Source organism: Spinacia oleracea, chromosome 3 (assembly GCF_020520425.1).
Source record: "Spinacia oleracea cultivar Varoflay chromosome 3, BTI_SOV_V1, whole genome shotgun sequence".
NCBI lineage: Eukaryota > Viridiplantae > Streptophyta > Magnoliopsida > Caryophyllales > Amaranthaceae > Spinacia > Spinacia oleracea.
In genome coordinates this window covers 43,057,986-43,061,669 of record NC_079489.1, presented here as the reverse complement: position 1 = coordinate 43,061,669, position 3,684 = coordinate 43,057,986, and the positions used below count along the sequence as shown (strand labels likewise).

The following is a 3,684-nucleotide window of genomic DNA, read 5'->3' as shown; positions in this document are numbered from 1 at the left end:
CTTTTTATACCCCTCATTGTATGAGTTGGAGTACGGATTGTTCTGCTTGTAGGCCTGGAATGCATTGCATTGTTCAATAGAGCTCCTACATTCCGGTGCATAATGACCTTGCATCCCACAACTATTACAGACATTGGCCAACTGAGCACTCATTGCGGCGACACTAGCTTGTTGGGTGGCTTGGGAAGATGCGTTTTGCATATTATCCAGCTTGTGATGTAGGGCAGTTAGCTGAGCAGTAAGCTGTTCAATAGAGTTCATCTCATGCTTAACACCACGATCGGCAAAACCTCTAGGATTCCCATATTGGGCACTATCGATGGCTATCTCCTCAATCACCTCTAAAGCTCTAGGCACCTCCAGTTGCATAAATCTCCCACTGGAAGCTGAATCCAAAAGACACCTAGACTCATTACCCAGACCATTATAGAACTGCTGAACCAGGAACCAGTCCTCCAAACCATGGTGTGGGCACTCTCTTTGCAAGTCCTTGAATCTTTCCCAAACCTCGAAAAAACTCTCATCTGCTTGTTGAGAGATACCTAATATCTGTCCCCTTAGACGAGCTGTCTTCTCAGGTGGGAAATATTTAACATAGAATGCAAGGGCCAAAGAATTCCAATCGGTGATTTTCATAGTTGCGCGGTTGAGACTATTAATCCATAGCTTTGCCTTCCCACTCAATGAAAATGGAAAGAGTATCTCTATAGTCTGCTCCGGTGTTAAATTCTTCTGCTTAATGGTGGCACAATACTGAATGAAAGACTGAATATGGAGATTAGGATCTTCACCCTTTTCCCCACCGAATTGGCGTCTCTCGATCATGTTTATCAGCTGGGGTTCGATCTTGAAATTCTCGACCGCAATGGAAGGCATGATTGCCTTGGGGAGCATAGACAGACTTGGTTTAGAGTAGTCTGTAAGCCTTGGCACAAGTGGGGGTGGCGGTGGTGGTGCTTGGTCACCCATCTCTGAATCTGTATGGAATAGATTGCTAATCAGATAGTCGGATTCAGAGTCAGAATAGTCTCTCAACTGTTTAACGAATCTACGCCGTCTACGAAAGGTCCGTTCAGGTTCAGGATCGAACGAAGTCAGATCGCTGGTATGGACAGTCCTGGGCATAAACAAGCAAAAACTAGAAAACAGTCGTGAGATCCGGTCTCCAGGAACGGGAGTCCCTTGAGAAGTAACAAACAATAATCTAGAAAAACAATTAATAACAGAAAATAAAACCGTTTCCCCGGCAACGGCGCCAAAATTTGACAGGCTAAATCGCACTCCTATCAAAGATAAACCTAACGTTCACCAACTAAAAATATAGCAAGGGAAGCAGGGATCGTATCCACAGGGAAACAGGCGTTCTTTCTACTATTAAATTACTAATCTAGACTACTGGTAACAAGAGTTTGGATTGGTTTGTATATTAAACTAAAGCAAATAATCAAATCGAAAAATAACAATATTAAAAGAATCTAGGGAAGCGGTTCACCATAAATGCAGACCGGGATTGGACAACGAACAATGACAATCAATTAACAATCATAACTAGGAAAACATGCATCTCTCGAATCTTATGAATTCCTTAGGATAGAACAACTAGTGGGCTCTCGCTACGTACTAGAAATAATTCCTATCACTAGTAGAAAAAACCCTTATTGCAGCGGGCTTTTAGACCCCTGTTGCAGCGTACATCGTATGCTGCAACTGGGGGGCCTGCAACAAGTCTGAACTTGTTGCAGCGTACATTGTTCGCTGCGAAAAGTGTTTTTTTGCAGCGTACATATATTTGTACGCTGTAACAAGTGTGAAAAATTTGCCAAAATCATGACTAATTTGTACGCTGCGAAAAACCCATCCTGTTGCAGCGAACATCTATTTGTACGCTGCAAAAGGTCATAATTTTTGCCAAATTTTACAGCCTTGTTGCAGCGTACATATACATATGTACGCTGCAACAAATCACTTTTGGCGGAAAAAATTTAATTTTATTTAGGGATAGCTAGAGTGTCTTGCACCAAATATAGAAACCTGTAACAACAATAATAATATCTCAAATTGTATAACAAATATAAAAACAATAACTGGTGTTCTGTATATATCATAAAACCAAAATACACGTACTACATTTAAATATATGTACGTCCCAATTTCAACATACGCATACATTTTAATATAAAAGATTGTTCTATAACATCTAAACCAACTCGATCAAGCGCGCTCAGGCCAATAATAAGGCGCATTCCTCGGAGTATAGACCATTGCTCACGAACCACATCAATTTCCTCATTAGCATAAGGCGCATTCCTCGGAGTATAGACCTTTACAAAAACAAAAATTTGTAGGGAGCATTAGATTAAATGCAAATGAAATGTCACATTTTAACATTCAAGCAACTAAGAAAGAAATATCCCTAAAACTCTTGTAAATAGGATAAAACACGATGTAAAATATAGAGTTCCTAGTATCTTGTCTTGTAAAGTTTCTGCTTCTGACAGAAAGAAACTGGTTGTTAACTGTCTCCTTGGGTTGTTTACTTTTAAGAAGGATATAATACTCACTTACAACCAAGAAAAAAAAAAGAAAGAAAAATAATGCTACATCTATCTTTGAAACGAATGAACCGATTATGGGGTTAGCTATGCAAGTCACTAAACTGGTTTCTCAGGAAAAGAAAGCTCCAATTCACAATTAGTGAAGGACTTCCAAAAGTCCCTGCTATACAAAATTTTCAATGAAAATTTGAAAATTTTTAGTACCAAGTTCAAGTAAATGTGAACATGTTCCTGCTGGTGTAAAAGTAAATATAGATTCCTGATCATGTTTTTGTTCCCTCATTATAAAACTCACAATAATTCAGCTGAATTCAATTACTTCCATCTCAACAATTTTAATTCAATCATCAAAACTACTAGATTCAACCATATAAATTTAATTGGTTATTGTTTAGTTTGAGCAGAAATGTAGAATTGTGTAAGAGAGAAAGATGAAAAGAACTTTAGAGTGGTGGTACAATTTGCCTTTTGGTGAAGTTACAGGCATGATATAAACTGCTCTCATCTCAAATGATATTTATAAGAATACAAGTGACTCCACAATTACAGATTCCTCAACAGATGAATTATTAGGCCAAACTAAAATTTTAAAGACCTGTCTTCAAATATTGAGAAGTTATCAGATCTTATCTGATGAATTTGTGAGCAGTAGCCAGGTCACACAGGAAATCTATTACAAGCAGGGTTGAGGGGAAGAAAGAGAGAGAAGAGGGGTATTAGCTCGTCGACTGAGTCCAGACTCTATTCTGAAATAACAGTGTTGTTTTCTCCCGTGCTCTTATTTGTTTCTATAGGTCATATTTAGGTTGTTCATGGGTGTTGTATATAACGGCAGTACACTTTGACTCCTGTTTAAAGGGTTTTAATAGCTTTAAACTGGTTTATCTCAGGATAATGGCCTGATAAATGGGACCAGCTTTGAGGAGAGCTAACATGACCCTAGGTTTTATTGGCTTTAAACTCATTTAGGCGTTGTCTATTAACTGGTTTTTTCCAGGAGAAGGCTGCTTTGTTAGCAGGTTAGAACTTAGAAATTACGCGGGAAACTGGACTAAAAATGTTTCAGGAAAGAAGACAAACCTCGTATAACTTCTTACTTCTTCCTTTAGATTCAGTTGGGAACTGTCTC

The 3,684-nt window shown here is 38.6% G+C and overlaps 1 non-coding gene across 1 annotated transcript; it reads left to right on the top strand.

Moving 5' to 3' along the window:
- The first annotated feature begins 457 nt into the window (after positions 1-457).
- Positions 458-564, top strand: LOC130471078 (small nucleolar RNA R71). Its single transcript, XR_008931762.1, has one exon. It is a non-coding gene; the product is annotated as a small nucleolar RNA R71 (small nucleolar RNA).
- The last annotated feature ends 3,120 nt before the right edge of the window (positions 565-3,684 follow it).